General features: G+C 35.1%; 1 non-coding gene across 1 annotated transcript; it reads right to left on the bottom strand.

Moving 5' to 3' along the window:
- Positions 1-15842: 15842 nt before the first annotated feature.
- Trnad-guc (transfer RNA aspartic acid (anticodon GUC)) lies at positions 15843-15914 on the bottom strand. Its single transcript has one exon. It is a non-coding gene; the product is annotated as a tRNA-Asp (tRNA).
- Positions 15915-16734: the final 820 nt, after the last annotated feature.

The raw sequence follows: 16734 nt of genomic DNA, 5'->3' as shown, positions 1-16734 counted from the left end.
AACTAGGGGTTAACAATATGTAGGGGGTCCAGAAAACGAGCCTCAAAATTTCTATTAACGCCCCTGTGAGCGAATAATTATAATCTAGTTTATTTTTCAGTTATAGCAAATACGAGTCTGGGTTTGCATGTCTTGATTGAGTGATGATGTGAGCGAACAAATACTGTAGATTTTTTTTTTTTTTTGGTCATAATTTTAGGGGAAATATTACAATGCTCTAATAAATTTTGCGTCTCAATACTTTCTTCGACATTACTTTTTTCTCGTCTTGTATTTTTATATTGTTTTCGCAGTAATACATATTCTTAATACTTTATTCTTCTTTAGCCCCAAAAAGATGAAAAATATGCCCCTCCCCCCTAAAACTGTCAATGGCGCAATCTGCGCCTTAAACCCCCTCCCCCCTCCGATGAGCACCCTTGATAATATACTACTAATTAGGATTTTTTTAAGTTAAATTTTTTACTATGAACATACTAATTAATTTTTACTTTTTTGTAAACAGTGGTTTAAATTTTTGTTCCCTAATAAGGAATTTTTGATGTAATTATTACGGCCTTTTATGAATAAAAAGTATTTTAATTTCACATGTTATTATAATGTAAGAAAATTTGAAAAGAGAGATTGTGGGAAATAGGTCATCAAATATTATTTTAATTATATTAGCTAGCTGAATATTATTATAAGAATTGAATATGAAAACTCTATGCAAGAACAAGAAATGTAAATATACAACAACGCTATATTTTTTACCCACTTAATTTTATTTTCAATTTTAATTACATCAAGTAAGTTTTTTTTTTTTTTTTTTTTTCTGAAGATCTGCGATGTGATTCCCTCGGATCTTCTGTCCGTCGGTCGTTTTGGAAGTGAATATATTTCTGTCCGTGGACATTTCTGGTTTTGGACCTTATGTCCGGCATTCGATCTTCTGTCCGTGGATTTTTTGGATTTGAACCTAATGTCCGGATCCTTTTCTGAATGCCAGACACAAGGGCATGCACATGGGGGTGGTACGGGTTCGAGCCTGAAGGGGGCCCAATTTTTTAATAATTGGCGTGAAATATATAGGTAAACAATATATGGAAAGGGCCCAGAAAAGTCATTTGTGATGGGCCCCAAAAATTTCTGTGCCCGCCCCTGGCCGGACCTAAGGTCAAAACCAGAAGGTCTACGGACGGACAAAAGATCCATGGAGTTCTCATTTCTTCAACTTCTCATGCTCAATTCATTGAAAAAATTTCCATTCGATTGAAGATTTCTGCTGGTACACTTTTAATGAATCCCTTCCGCCAAACAGAAGTGTCGGGGGGGGGGGGGGGAGTTTGCGCTTCTCCTTTCTCTTCCTCACAGTGGATTCAAATGTTGATAAATGGAACACTATCATTGTCTAATGAATGTTCAATGAATTCATAGTTCTTAAATTGCATATTATCACGTAAGGACTACCTTTCAATTCAGTATTGCTCATGAAGAAAGCAAGCAGCTAATCTCTGGTTACCTTCCTTTGCTGTTTACAAATTCCAGAACAATAGCTAACTCCATATTCTTTGAGATTAGGAATTCGAAAAAGATCCAACGCGACAGGGGGCGGGCCCCGATTGTGACGACGAAAGGATGGACCTAAGCCCAGGTGTCCCGGAGCGGGAGGAAGAATTCCCCCCTCCCACGGGAGAGTGCCCTCTAAGCCCACCCGGTGACCCTGGTCATTCAGGAAGGAGTCATAAATGGAAGTTTCCCCTCGAGCCTCCCCCGTTGCAATCCGTCTTATTGTAAAACTGTCAGTCCTCAGCACCTGAAGAAAGCCATCCATTGAAAAGCCCTGGAGGATATATGGCCTTCCGTAAAAACTCTCCCCATTCTGAAAGGTGGTACCTTGCGACTCTGTTAATGATAGGCACTTAATTGCGGTGTCGTGTGGCTGGCGTCTTTTGTTCTAAATGAGACGTTAAAACTGTCTCCCTGCTTTTGTCTAGACTCTGATTTTGGCGTCCAAGCTAAGTAGAACATCCATGAGCTAGCTAAAGCAAAAAAAAAAAAAAAATCTTTTGATTTGTTAATGCTGCCGAATTGAATTTTTACAATTATGTATGCATGTGTGCTTAAAATTGGAATTGAATACAAAGGGGAAAGAAACTAAACTAATTCTACTGCCCCTCCCATCCAAAATGTACTCGCAAAATACGTAAAGAGAGAAATTTGTACTTGTATTTATAAGCTGACTCCGAATGCCCAGTCTGTTCACACATGTACTTATAACTTATAACTATTTACACAATAGACAGACCCCCCCCCCCACACACACACAAGCGTATTTCATTCATTGAATATTTAAACAAATTTGAAATTACAAATTGGATTTTTTTTTTCTTCAATATTTTAATTTAAACTGTCAAGACTTTCTAAAAGTTAAAAAACAAAATATTACACGCCTTTTCTTTCCCATCCATCTTCATAGCATCCTTTGAAGGTTAGGGTTTTTTTATGGAAATAATCGCTCATCATTTATAGGTTCTTTACTGTTTTCGTACATTTCACTGCTCCAAGATGAGTGTCACTCTTATAGTCACATTTTTCACACCTCATTCCTCTCGGGAGCCGGACAGAACGTCCAAATCCAAGAGGTCCATGGACAAAACGTCCCCGTCCAAAAGGTCCAACGGACAGAACGTCCAACAGACATAACGTCCGACGGACAAAAGGTCCACGGACAGAAAGTCCACATTTTTGGACAGCTAGGACACAAGGTGTCTGAGCAGGCTGGACATAATGACCCGATTATAAAGTGTTTACTTTGTCTTAACTAGTTTTGTTGAATATATTTGTGTAAGAGAGAATTGCCTCAGATACAATGCAAAAAATTTAATCTCAATTCATACAGAAGAAAGGAATTCAGGAATAATGTACTATTTAATCATTTCTATTGCTTTTAAAGTTACTTTCTAAGAGTAAAAAAAATGTGACATATTATCCTGTAGTATTATGGTATCACTGCAAAAACATTTTAATTTGCTACCTATATGTTCTTTCCTTTCACCCTCAACTTTTTTTTGAGCAATCACGAATTGCTTATTAAGCTCACTTGACCGATGTTGACGTTGCTTTGAATTTTTAGATTACCATGACGACAAGGAATAAGTCTAGCTCGTAATTCTAATATTTAATAAGAGGACACGCGTTCATTCAAGGCTTAATTAAAAAAAAAAATTACTTTTAAAGGGGGGAGGTGAAAAATTATGTCTTTCCAGGCAAAACATCAACATAGATAAACTTAAAAGCACTGTAAATTTAATCTTTGTGATGAGTATAAGAGGTGCAAATTTGCCATAATAACCAGATCTTTATTCCCACATCCTAATGACCATTTCTTTTTCATGGATATGCCTCGTGGAAGCCAGACAAAACGTCCAAATCCAAAACGTCCAATGGACAAAACGTCCGAGGGACAGAACGTCCGATGGACATAACATCCAACGGACATAACGTGCAGGGGACATAACGTCCAACGGACAAAAAGTATGCCTCGTATTACCGAATCTAGAAAATCACCAGTCACAGTCATAATATCGTCGCCTCAGAGCAGCACTAAGACATCTAATCCAACGCTAAGGTATCCTACTGTTGCTCTGAGGCGACGATATGACGGGTGCGAATTTCTTCCCCATTTCCATTCTAGTCCATTTGTTGAAACATGAAACTCAACGAGTAGAGTCCTATCGCAATCCGTGGTTGTGAAAAACACAATTTGAATGCATGACTTCAAAATTTTTAGTTATAGTCTCTTTTTTGGAGAGGGGGGGGGGGGGGGAATATTCACCACTGAAAGAAAGAAAGTCGTTTTTTGCAGGTACCGACAGTTTTTGTGAAGTTTAAGCAGTATTCATTTAGGCAATTACGCATGTAAATATCTCAACTTGCAGAGGTCTATTGTCCTTTAATTTTAAGCAACAGGTGTACAAAAAAAAAAAAAAAAAAAAAAAATATGGTATTAATGCAATCAAAAACATTTTTATTTTCTACTTCATCTATAAGCCCCTTCCCCTTTACTCCCAACTCTTTTTTTTTTTTTTTTTTCCTTTTTATTCCACCTTTAAAAGAAAACTCGATTTTAGCGAGTACCGACAGTTTTGTGAAGTTTAAGTAGTATTCATTAGGCAATTACGCATGTAACTATCTCAACTTAAAGAGATAACATGAACCATTGAGAAACGGCGTGAAAATATCAACAAAGGCTGAAAGGGCGTTTTTCAGCTTTTTAAAAGCTATTTAAAGCATCTTTTCAAGTCGACAATGGCTTCTCACCGCATCAGTTGGTCTTTTCACCGTCACGGTCGAAGTTAAGTATCGGTCTCGTCTCATTGTGCGTCGTTGTCACCTACGAGCGGGTTACTTTCTCTGGAGTTTTTTAATGCTTAGATATATAAAAATGCATTTATTTTATTATTCCGTCCTTTTTCATAACCTGAAAAGCTCCGTCATTCTAAAACTCGAAGACCCATCTTGTAAACATAACTGGTTTTTCACACAATTCGGGGAGAACATTTTACGCAGCAGCTGCACTCCACTTTCCATACAGTCACACAAAAGACGATGAGGACCGCATTTTTATTATTTGTTGCTATTTCCATAAGCCGACGGAAGGAAGGCTTTGTTGTTAGGGGGGGGGGGGATAGAGGGTTTGCTGTAGAGGTGCGACACTCACCTCTGCCTGGAGACCATTTAGAGATTTTATCACAATTTAGGCCGCAGCATCCGCTACACTGATAGGCCGCAGCATCCATTCATTATGCTTTATTCATTATGTTTCATATTGTCATTATGCTTTACAATATGAAACATTTAACTGTAATTCATCTTTGTGAGCCTCTACCTATGTACGTGCAGTCTGATGGGAGTTCAGAAGTAGAGATAAATAATTTTATTATGACTCTCGTATACTAACGGTTTGTTCATCTATGTCTCCATAAAAAATAAGAGTTTATTTTAAAGCCTTTGAAAGCTGAAGGCTGAAAGTTACAGTTTCATTTCGGGACCTAGCCCGGGTTTTTGGTTTGAGAAAACGTTTGGAAATTTTAAACATATTTTAACAAAAGTCACTAGTAATGCTACGAATATTTTCAAAAGTAAACTAGCAGAATTCAGATTAAAGTTTATTCGGTGTCTCTCACAATGACATTAGACATGATTTCACTGCAATTGTATGGGTAGTTGTTAAATAAGTCAGACAAAGTCAGACAGTCAGATAAAAATTAATTTAGAATTTTCATGTTGTGGGGTTTTTGAAGCAACTAGGACTCTTAAAAGAGTCACACCTGGGAAAAAGTACAACTGAATCAATCGACATAACTTTTTGAGCGCAATATTTCCACAAAATGTAACTTCTACGCAGTTTAAATTCATTTCTTAAGTATTTGGAAAATCAGCAGACATAAATATATCTGAGTTTTCCTCGGTTTTTGAGTTTTGTGTAACTGTATAATCTTATTAAAATTGAGCACATTTAAAAAAAAACATTTGCAGAAAAAAATTATTTGAAAAATAAACATCTTTTCCCCCAAAACTATCTCGAAGTCATTGAAGTTGAAGCATTGTGAATTCAATGCTATAGAATTTGTCCCTGATTAGAATAAGCCTGACCTTAAGAGAGCTCATTTATTCAAGGGGAGAACAAGAAGCAAGAGGAGGAATTTGCTACCTTTGCAGAGTTGTGTTACTATCCAGCTCGTTGTTGAGGAGGAATTTATACATCACTCATTATGCCTTATCTGAATTTTGTATGTGATTTTCAAATGTAATTTAGAATGGATTTTTTTTTTCTTTCGGTTCACTCAGTTTAGAAACGGAAAAATGATTCACATTCTAAGAAACGTAGTATAGTTTTGAACGTTCTAAATGTCTTTGAAAATCATACGACTTTTGACGATTGTAGGGCATACACACTATGTTCAAGCCTCGACAAAACTTATCGTAATAATAAAATAAAGATGTCTAATATTAATATGGTTACTATGAAAATTTCAAAGTAACTTAATAGGAAGCAATTCATGTAAAAGTTGTTAAACAAATGCTTTTCATCCCAAGCTACAAACAAAAACAACTGTGTTGGTTTTTAATGAAATCTCACAACTTTTTACAGTGGAAACGAAGACTTGGGTCTTTATACATTTTTCGTTTTTGGTGGAATTATCATTTTCTTCGGGGCAGCGAAGGGGTTTTTTGGGTGTAACCCCCCCCCCCCCCCCAGAGGCATTGGTTTTAACATAAATGCAAATTCTAATACAGAAGTTTATGCTTATGAAAGGGCTGTTTTGATCAAAAAATACACTCCAGAAGTTTTTTTTGATTTAAGGGAGTCCGGGACACATTTTGAATTTTTTTTTTATTATATACTTTAGAGTTTTAAAATTTTTTTCACTGATTCACCATTTATTTAATAAGCAAAATCATAACAGAAATATGAAAAAAAAACTTTTATTTAAATTTAATTATTTTTTTTTTAAATGGGGTTGCTTTAAATTGCTATAACTCAAAATATTCTTGATCAATTTTCAATTTTTTTTAAATAAATTACGCACAAATATCTAAGCTTTAATTTTTATTCGGCGATTTTAAAAATATTTATTCAATAAAAAAAAATATTTGAAGAAAAATTTCGAAAAATTCAAAGATACTTTTTTTTAAAAAAAATCATAATTTTTGCAGTAAACGTTTTTTTCAAATTCGCCGAATAAAGTTTAAAGTAAACTGTTTGAAAAAGATATGCTCCAAGTTTCATTACTTTATCTTTATCGGTTCCTGACTTATAAGAGTTTGAATGCAATAAAACGGGAAAAATTGCATCATGGAGAAAAACGCGTTTAAAGTTTTAAAGTTAAGTACACATTAGTTAGGTGCATGCAACAAAAATAATTATATCTTTCGTTCTATTTAAGATAGAAACAAGATTCAAACGTCCTCTTAAGCAGAAAAAAAAGGAGTAATTTTTCACATGATACAAAAAAATTGCAAAATTTTACGATTTTTGTGTCCCGGACCCCCTTAAAAAAAACCTCCAGAAGGTATTTCTAGCTGTGCTAGTGCGGACTGTAATGTTTACTACCGTCCTGAATCCTGACTGACAATATTTCCAAGTGTAGGACATTTTAGGTGCGAAAGTCACCTGAATCAAGTTGAAAGCTAAAAGACAAGCTCTTAATCGATGATGACGGATGAAGGACTTGGGCTCCCGCTGATTTCGCTTGCAGGAAGATACGCCCCGAATTGGACAAATGGTTTCTCGCTTTAGTTTTAAATCCCATATACATTTTGGTACTACAGTAAAACCTGTAAAGTTGACCACCCTTGTAAGTGGACCACCTGTCTAAGTTGACCGCTATTTTCAGGCACAGAATTAGATCTTATCATAATTCAATTTCTATAAGTTGACCACCTGCTTAAGTTGACCTATAAAGTAGTGCACTCAAGTGGTCAACTTACACAGGTTTCACTGTATTCCCCTCCAGTCGGATGGTTTATTTTATCTATTTTGTGCTTTAATGGTGACTTTAAACAATTATCATTGTTATTATTTTATAGTTTGTTCGATGATCTGTGTGCGAGGATATGTTGTTGCTGTTGTCTTGTCCATGATGTGCAAAAGAAATGCACTAGATTACTCCGAAGCTGTCGAAGACAACCTCGGCGACCTCTACAGTCTTTTCTGACTGGTCATCCAGGCCGATCTTGAGAAGCTTGGCCTGAATTGCTGGGTATCTGAAAATATGTTGAGATGAGTCCGTTTGCATTGATCAAAAAAGGTGGCTCAGTTTAACTAGATAAGAAAATACACTTACAATTATTAAGAAGTGGTACTACCCTACTGCAGATTGCAATGTAAACGAGTGTTATCAGAAATCTCTACTCCGGGCTTGAAGCCTCCAGATCATTGCATTTTGTGGATTAGTTGGTTTGTAGCTTAAAAAAGACCGCTTTCATGTTCGTGACCGAAAAAGCAACCCTAAACTTTCTCTGCCATATGTCTGCTCAGCTGTAAAAAAAAAAAAAAAAAAAAAAAAATGTACACTGAAATTTCGCCGGGATCCGTTTTTAAGCAAAAATTATTACAAAGCACAGCCCCTTTTGTGTGTGTGTGTATGAAGATATGTGTACATAGTGTGGTGAAAGAATCCAAAGATTATGCAAGTAGCGAGAATGGTGCGCACTCGAAGAATTCAGGTATTAAAAGATGAGGAAAAAACACTAACAAAAGCAATAGAGGCAATAATATCATTGTCAATCTGGTACATTTATAACAGCTCTTAAAAAAAGCTAATAAAATTATTGCCTATTAGTACATCTATATTTACTTGATTGACTTGTAGTAGGAAAGGTTTAATACCCTTGTCAAATCAGATAAAGTGAGGGAAAACGATCTGTGTCACCCACTAAATAGGCAGAGAAAAATGATATTATAAGTACTCTCAATACCAATTCATCTTTTATGTATCAAGTATGGAAGCTGAACAACAAACCCAAATTGCAAAGATTTTTTTCCAACTTTTTTCCGATCCAATATTTACCGACACTCTTCACTCATGTCAATCGTAATTTTGCATGAACGGATCTCCTAACACCCATAATAAACACGCAGAAAAGCCAAGTTGTGTGCGCGAGTCCCTCAGCGAATTCTGTGCACCACAATCGGCCAATTCTTCGCCAACAAAGCCCTCGTACGTGCTCTCTCGCTACTCCTTGCCCACATAACTGGGAACAGAAGGTCCCACAAAAGGGGAAGCAAGCCTAAGCCTTTTCAGGCCTGCTTCAATGGCCGGATTTAAAGGCAGGACCACCGTCTACAAAGGCCTATCTGGGGCTTGAATGGAGGCAAATTCGGTTCCGTTTGTGATGGTGAAGTAGGCCTTTCTGGGATGGGTTTTCCACCCAATCGAGAAGGGAGGATCAACTCATTTGGAGATGGTGGATTGCCTTTGTGTTAACTCCCGCCCAAGGATTCATTCACACTCCCAATTCTCTCACCGCTGTTTATTAGGGAAGAAAAGCGGCTAAAGTTAACTTGTGCCGTGAAAGAATAATGACCCCTTTTATCGGACTTTTTGAGCCGTCGCGAGCTAATCACGGACATCTTTGGTTAAAATGCTCCGATTTTTCTTCTCTTTTTTTTCCTTCTACGTAATACCGTATATGCATAAGTTGAAGAATTTATGGAAATATTTATTAGTAAAGTAAAAGGGGGGGGGGGAGACACGAAATGCCTGGTTTTCTCCCCAATCGAGGAGTGGGGATCAAATCATTTGGAGATGGTGAATTGCCTTTGTGTCAACTCCCGCCCAAGAATTCATCCACACTCCCAATTCTCTCACCGCTGTTTATTAGGGAAGAAAAGCGGCTAAAGTTAACTTGGGTCATCATGAAATAATAATGACTTCTTCCGGAATTCAAGCCGTTGCTTGTTAATCACCGATTACAGATATTCATGGTTATTTCTACCGTTTTTTTTTTCTTTTCTTTTCTTTTTTCTTTCTCTTTGGAAAAAGAAAACGGCATAAGTTGCTTCAACTTATGCCGCATCTCTTGCGCAAGTGGAAGAATTTTTGAAATTATTGTTTAAAAGGGGGGAGGGGGATATGCAGAGAAGCTAAACCTACTGTCCTTAAAAAAATCGTCCCATGTTCAAGAAATTAATCTCAATAAAAAGTTGCGTATTAGAAAACTTGTCGCAAGCGTTAAAGCTTTATCGTCCTCATTTGAAGATTAAAATAATAATAATAATAAAAGATTTCCGAATCTTATTCAAATGTAGATTATTGTTCAGATTGAAATATTTGCAAAGCTCAGTTTATTGTCATTGCTCATCTCATTGAATTCGAAATCCATGTTTATCAGCATAACCAGGATGAATTCCAATAACACACAAAAATATATTATAATTTTTCTCGCTTAAAATTTTAAGAAAAGACGTTAGGGTGTCCACTTATGCACGAATAAACTTACAACCGAATATGTACGTTACCTCATTTATTATGAGGCAAAAGTTACAATCTACACTTAAAGAAGCATATTTCTTTTTAGGTATTCAGAATGTTAAAAATATTTTCAAAATTTTTTGATACACTATGCAGCTTATACTGCTTACATTTTCCCCCCGTATGTGTCGTAAATTGTCGACAATATTATATATCCATACTGTGTTCAAACAATTTATGAATAAAATTTAAATGATTGCAGGTATTTTTTTAATTTATTAAAATCTCCAGGCATAGACTAAATGAATGATTTACTGTAAAGACTATTAAGAAATATCTGTATGAAAATCTTATAGAATTTCGATGCATCTTAACAAACATTTTGTTTTTAGAGTATTATACAAATCGTGTATACTTTCAATTACTAATAATTTAAAAATAACTTAAAGTTCGAGAATAATTCATCAATATCTGACTCTTTGGAAAGATGGGATAAGACAAACACTGAAACATTAAAATAATTTTCGATTTGTATTTACTTTACAGTGTATTCAATTTCTCAAGTTTAGTAAATTATTATTTAATAATTTAAAAATGAATTGCCTGCAGCTGCAATGTTAGGAAATAAAATTAAGACATTAAAAATATATATGTATGCAGGAGCGGATTAAGAAATTTTCGAAAGGGGGGTCAAGTTTCCTTTCAAAAAATCCCCCCTTCCTAATTTTTTCAACGAAGCAACTTGTGTTGCGGATTTTCATCAAAAGTGATATTTCTTTAGGAATACAGGCTGGTCACGTTACCTTAAGCTTTGAATATATCAGATTACAGCGAAAAATAGCTGGAAAAAGCCGGCACAACACACACACATACACCTATGTGGTTTAAGGTAGAAGGGTGCTCTGAAGAAAGTTTAAGCTCATTAGAGATGATTGTTCTTTTGAAAATCAACAAAAAAACTCAAAATAGCAATAGCCCTAGCCCACTAAACGAACCAAGTCAGTCCTTTGAATTATGATGCGCTGAGAAGAAATACCGAACAGAACCAGGCAAAAAAAAAAAAAAAAAAAAAACAAAAGTTAACATTGATTTCCTGTGTACTATTTTTTTTTCAGATATAATAAATTGAAGTTTAATAATGATCATAATAAAATTCTTGTCACATGGGAGTCAGCTGATCCCTTTGACCCACCCCTGAATCCACCCCTGTATGTATGTATACATAATTTGTAAAATCTGCAAAACTTTAACTTGGGGGCGGGGGGAGTGGAGAATGAACTCAAACCGAAGACGATTTGGAACCATGACGACGAAAATTCGTCTCTCTCTAAATAGATATTAAAAACAACGACAAGTGAGAAGAATAAGCAATACGTGACTGCTCACAAAAAAAAGTGCATTTGTAACGTTGTTTGATTTATTTCTACTTGATATTCATCCCTTTAGATTTGAACTAGATTTAAAGATACTGCAATATTTGCCCAAACATCTATAACCTCAACATCATTTGCATTGAAAAAAAAAAAAGAATAAAAATTTTGCATTTAATATGGTACCTAATATACTTTTATCATTTTAGGTTTGAACCAAGATTAAAAGATGCCAAAATATTTACCCACCCATATTCTCAACATTATCTGCGTAAAACAGAGCAGAAGTAACACATGAACACAAAAAACGTTTCACCGACAACGCGACAGCAAATCAGCAGTGCGATTTTCATGTCATACTCCCCTCCCCCCTCTTTCCTTCATATGCGATTTTGATTTTGATTTTTTTCTCCTCCCTCCCTTTTCCATTGCGACCTTTTTCCACCCTCCCCCCATCCTTTTCTGCGGCGACAAGAGAGGGCCATTGAAGCTTCCCTTTCATCTATTCTTTTCCAATCTGTGTGCCGGGCGCACAGAAGCTCATTCGGGTGGGAGCATGAAACGGAACTCGGCCCGTCCGTTTTCCTGCACTGGCGAAGTCCGACAGCGTCCCCATATCAAGCTGGGGGGGGGGGGGATTGGAAGGTTTGCCGCGAAACACAGATGCACGTTGGCGACGAAACGAATGTTTAAAAGAAGCCAGGGCCATAAAATCAAATAGAGAAATAAAATCTCTGTGTTCATGAAACTTATTAGAATAGTGGGGGAAGAGCGGGGGAGTAAAAGAATTGGAACTGCCAACAGAAGTGAAAATTTAAAATTGCAAAATAAATTTGGTGTGTTTGTACGCGCGTGTGTATGTGTGTGTGTGTTTCTGGTGTGTGTTTCATTGTCATTAAAAATTAATTGTAGGTTCAAAAATTAAAATTTCGTAATTTGTAAATTCAAAATATCAGCTACAGTCTAATTTTTACGTTTATCAGTAATCCGAGCAACAATTATATACATTTTGATATGGTTTATTTCAATTCGTTTATAAAGAAATTATTGATGCAAATATAGAAAATATTTTTGAAAATAAATTCTTAATTTGTGATATTCAGTTTTCCATACATAAAAATAATAAAAAATACACATACTGAACTTTCCACGTAATCAATTTACTGTATTTACTCCTTTTTAACCGACATGGCGAAAAGAGCCGACATGCCGTGAGATTGATCAGCATGCTGGGAGTTTGACTTGAATCATATGCAGCTCTATTAAACTGGTTTTGCATCATGATATGAAAACGTTTTGGTGACGTGTTATTTGAAATTTAATTGTTTTTGTTATTTTTAAAACGTCGATTTCAAGTTTAATCATATTTAAAAGTATAAATTAATCCATTACGAAAGTATCTAAAGCTTTAAAAAAAAAATCCGATTTAAATTTTTAAAAATCTGATTTAAATCAAAGAGTTCCACTTTTTTCCAAAAAAAAAAAAAAAATCATGATTTTTTTTACACCTTGATCTTTATTGTTATTATTATTATATTTTAAAACTGATACTTAGGTTTATAGTAACTAAAATGGGGAAATAAACAATTTTGATTGGAATCTGTATAAATATCTTATAAAGATTGCATCAATTGTAATTTTGTATCTCGTTGTGCTTAGATGGCGATCATTGGGCATCGTTAAATCAAATTCTCAATTTAAAAGTTCAATTAATGGTAGATTTTTATCATCTGCAAAGTTGATGTTGAAATCCCCACTCAAAGTCATTAGCAAATCATCAAAGATCTTCCCAATTTTATTTTGAAGTAATGCAGAAGCGTCTTTAGAAAAAATAAATACATTTTCATTCAAAAAGTCTTGTATTGCGTTTATAGATTTGTATAAACAGCAACCATTACAATTAACTGTTCATTTGCATAGTGGCAACGACAAACCCATGTATCACCGTTCACCGATATCAGAAACATTATTGTTTTTCTCATTTCAAAAAAGGCCCAAAGCTTCTAAAGAAGTTTTCACTTCAAAAATATTTGCTTAAAAATGTTTTTTTCTGGGAAAGAAATGCGCTCACCCGGGGGAGGATTGAAGTCACGCCCCTTGAGATTGCTTACTCAGGAATCGGATTGTGAGACTCACGCGCTACTACGGTTCACAGTTCCCAATGAAAGTAACGTAGTAAAGGAACTGAGAGAAGCCGGCATGCGCTGTATTCCAAATGTCGGTGAGGCGACGGTGTCGCGAAATGAATGGTTTTTCCCCACCTCAAAACTGCTCATCACGCCTAAAGACTTTTCACTTACAAATTTGGTAATTGCATTCTGTTTTTAACACTTTGACGATTGATGTTCGCCCGTGCCAAGGATTTCAAAAAGGAAAGGATTCAAAAACATAATTGTTCCTCTAAATTGATTTTTAATTTTGGAAAAAAAATCAACTTTTCCCTTCTCCTCCTCGTTTTGGTGCATTTGGGCCATTCCATGAAAAAGTCAACCCTTTGTCCCGCACCGGACGGTTCATATATTTCATTAAAAAGTAATGTAATTTTAAAGGGTAATAACGAAATTTTTTGCTAAAGAAATCACACATATAAGTTCGTAATTTGTTAAGCAGAAAAAATTTGTTCATTAATATTTTATAGTATTACTTTTATTAATAAAATATATAATGCGTCAAGGACGGAAAAAATGACTGTTTTCCGTGGAATGGCTCATTTTCTATGTTGAAATTTCTTAGTGATACAAGTTTGTCGGAAGCAAACACATCTTTCAGTTTGAAATTACCCATTGAGAAGGGATAAAATGGAGGGAGTGAAAGCTTTCTTACGTGAACCAGACTCCATGTCACGTGGCTTTTTTTGAAGCAAAGCATTAGAAGAAATCAGGTTTCTTTCTCTAGTTTCACGCAAAACGTGTCGACCATTCGTCGTTGTTGAGTCACGTTACTTGGATTCGTAGCGCTGCTCTTTTTCTTTTTTTAAACTGTTCAAAATTGATCAAAAAGCTGTTTAAAGCAAAATAAAAAATACCGGAATGAGTTTAAAATGTATTTATTATTTATATTTTTGGATATATTTACGATACAAAAGCTTTCTTTCGTGGTTTTTTTTTCTTTTTTTTTTTTTGCTTTTGTTTTAAAACTTTTACTAGAAAGTAGGTCATAAATCGAAAGATTGTTTTTTAAAAATTAAATTAAATGCACTATACCAGCGCTTTTATAATTGGAGGGGTTAAGGTTATTAAGCAAATACTTTCTGAGTGAATTTATGAATTTTTGTTTTGTAGCTTCTAGAGCCTCAGCAGAAACATTGCATTAGGTAAAGAGATTCATTTTGTTACAAAACAAGAAGCGCAGAAGTTGCCTTCTTGAGAACTTCCTAGGGGCGTCCGTATCTGCATTTCTCTATTCAACAGAAAAAAAATAGTAAAACTCCCTCTCTCTCTTTCTCTCTTGACGAATGTTGGGAAACCTGCTTCAACGGCTATAATACTGGGATTTGGATTTTCTAGTTTCGAGCCAAATACGTTACCGCTTGGCCACAAATCGAACTCAAGATCAATGAATGATATGCTAAGTTTTTTTTTTTTTTTTCCTCGAAAATTAATTCTGAAAACAAATTTTGAAAAAGTGTAGAAAGTGAAGGCAAAAAAGTAAGGCCGTAAATGAACGACTTTTCATGTCTAAAATAAGCAATACATTAAGCTGAATGATTTTTCTTACTGGGACTATATATTTTTATGACGCATTTTTACAGCATCTTTACTAATAATAGAGCAGAAAGTCTCTCTGTCCGGAGGATGTCTGGATGTCTGTAGGATGTCTGTGACGCGCATAGCGCCTAAACCGTTCGGCCGATTTTCATGAAATTTGGCACAAAGTTAGTATGTAGCATGGGGGTGTGCACCTCGAAGCGATTTTTCGAAAATTCGATGTGGTTCTTTTTTTATTCCAATTTTAAGAAAAAAAAACTATCATAAATTACGAAATTATCATAACGTGGAACCGTAACATGGGCACAAGCCAATTGGCGAGATACGAAATTATCATAACGTGGAACTGTAACGTCGGTACAAGCCAATTGGCGAGAAAATTCACCATACATTATTTGTAAATATACAAGCGAACCAAAAGACCTTTAATTTTTCTATTACGGGCGAAGCCGTGCGGGTGCCACTAGTAATTAATAAAGAGAAAGCTAATAAGTATTGTCTTCAGTTGGGTAACCTTTAAATTAAACATAATTACTTTTTGAAATACTGCTGCAGTAAGTTATATAAAAGAGATTATAAGAAGTATTATCTTATACAAAGAAGCTTCCAAAAAGAAAAAAGAAAGTTATCTCCCCATATAAAGAGATTTGAAGTTCTCTTTTTTGGTGAATATTCAGTAAAAATGATGATTTAAAAATAATAATTAAAAAAAAAAAAGAAAAGTTTATTGAAGATATACTTGCATCTATTATATGACTTTAAAGTCAACATCACGTCTTTTCTATTAAAAAAAAAAAAAAAGCCTCCCCGGCGGGGAATCGAACCCCGGTCTCCCGCGTGACAGGCGGGGATACTGACCACTATACTACCGAGGAACATGGCACATGTCGAAATCCGGAATTGAACCAGGGATCTTCAATCACCAGACCAATTCTCTCCCAACTGAGCTATTCCGGCAGGTCCTGATGCAGAAGATATGAATATTGGACTTTCATATAAAAGATAAGCAAAATTTTCGAGTCAGGATGAGTCAGATGATAGCGGAATTTGGAGAAAAATGCATTCCAGAAGTGCTTTTTCGCGTTTGTTAGAAAACAGTTTAATCATAAGGCAATTTAAAATTAAATTTGCTCTTCAGACTTGCAATAATTATTTCTTATACTGAAAGAGATGAGCATAAAAATTATAACTTAGTATGATTATAAAGTAAAAAATTGGTACTGATAGTTTTATAAAAAAAAAAAAACTTTCAAAAATATATTTATTAGTAATTGGTATTAATCTGATCAGTTTTCGATTGATCGATAATTTTGAACTTCATTTATTTATTTATTTATGCATTTTCTCTCAAGGTCCGAATAGTAACGAAGACTTTCTCGAGTTCCCGAAGGAAGCCGTGAGGGGAGACTCCAAATCTGGCACTTTTTTCCTTTAAAATGTCAGTTACACTTTGAATTTTTTTTTTATAACTTCCTTAGTTCATTTGCATTTCTTCTTCTTTTTGAAGAGATAACTTCTTTTGGGAGGGTAAACCGATTTGTGACATAACGCGCGTAACGGCGAAACTCTTGTCTGGCATTCCTTTCGTTCACGCATACGACAGAAGCGCGCATGTTCGGGGAAATTTTGTTTACTCTTTGGGTCAGCTTTAAGCGTTAAGTGATACTAGAAAAAATAATGAAACTAACAGAAGAT

Source organism: Uloborus diversus, chromosome 2 (genome assembly GCF_026930045.1).
Source record: "Uloborus diversus isolate 005 chromosome 2, Udiv.v.3.1, whole genome shotgun sequence".
Taxonomy (NCBI): domain Eukaryota; kingdom Metazoa; phylum Arthropoda; class Arachnida; order Araneae; family Uloboridae; genus Uloborus; species Uloborus diversus.
The sequence above is the reverse complement of the archived record's forward strand: the minus strand, read 5'-3'. Positions and strand labels throughout refer to the sequence as shown.